Raw genomic sequence first — 859 nt, 5'->3', positions numbered from 1 at the left:
AATCATCATAATTTGATCGGTAGTCTCTTGGACCATATCAGGCCCAAATAACTGCCTCTCTCCAATTTCTGACCAACAAGTAGGCGCCCTGCACCTACGGCCATACAAAGCTTCATACGGAGCCATGCCCAAACTGGCATGATAACTATTATTGTAGGAAAATTCCACTAGAGGAAGATATTTATCCCATGCATTTCCCTGCTCTAAGGCACAAGCCCTCAACATGTCCTCCAGGGTCTGAATAGTCCTCTCAGTCTGACCATCAGTCTGGGGATGATAAGCCGTGCTCAGCCTCAACTGTGTACCGAAGGCCTGTTGCACTGCATCCCAGAGTCTAGAAGTAAATTTAGGGTCCCGATCACTAATGATACTTTCAGGAACACCATGAAGTTTCACAATCTCTCTTACATATATCCGAGCCAACTGCTCTGTGGAGAAACTCGTTTTAACTGGTATGAAATGTGCAGACTTTGTCAATCTGTCAATAACTACCCAGATGGAATCAAAACCAGCCTGAGTTCTCGGTAATGCTACTACAAAATCCATAGAAATACTGACCCATTTCCATTCCGGAATATCCAAGGGCTGCAGTAATCCAGAAGGTCTCTGATGCTCAATCTTAACTTTCTGACATGTCAAACACTTACTCACAAATAGAGCAATGTCTTTCTTCATTCCCGACCACCAGAAATTCCGTTTCAAGTCTTGGTACATCTTGGTAGCACCAGGATGGATAGTGTACTTACCCATGTGACCCTCAGTTAATACCTCATCTACCATCTGACCTTTTGGAACAATGATCCGATCCTTGTAAAACTTAAGACCGAACCTATCAGTGGACACAAAGTCCTGCTCTTTC

This window comes from Gastrolobium bilobum, unplaced genomic scaffold, assembly GCF_033153095.1.
Source record: "Gastrolobium bilobum isolate Gb01-03AN ecotype WA unplaced genomic scaffold, APGP_CSIRO_Gbil_v1 utg16848, whole genome shotgun sequence".
NCBI lineage: Eukaryota > Viridiplantae > Streptophyta > Magnoliopsida > Fabales > Fabaceae > Gastrolobium > Gastrolobium bilobum.
This window is presented reverse-complemented; position numbering follows the sequence as displayed.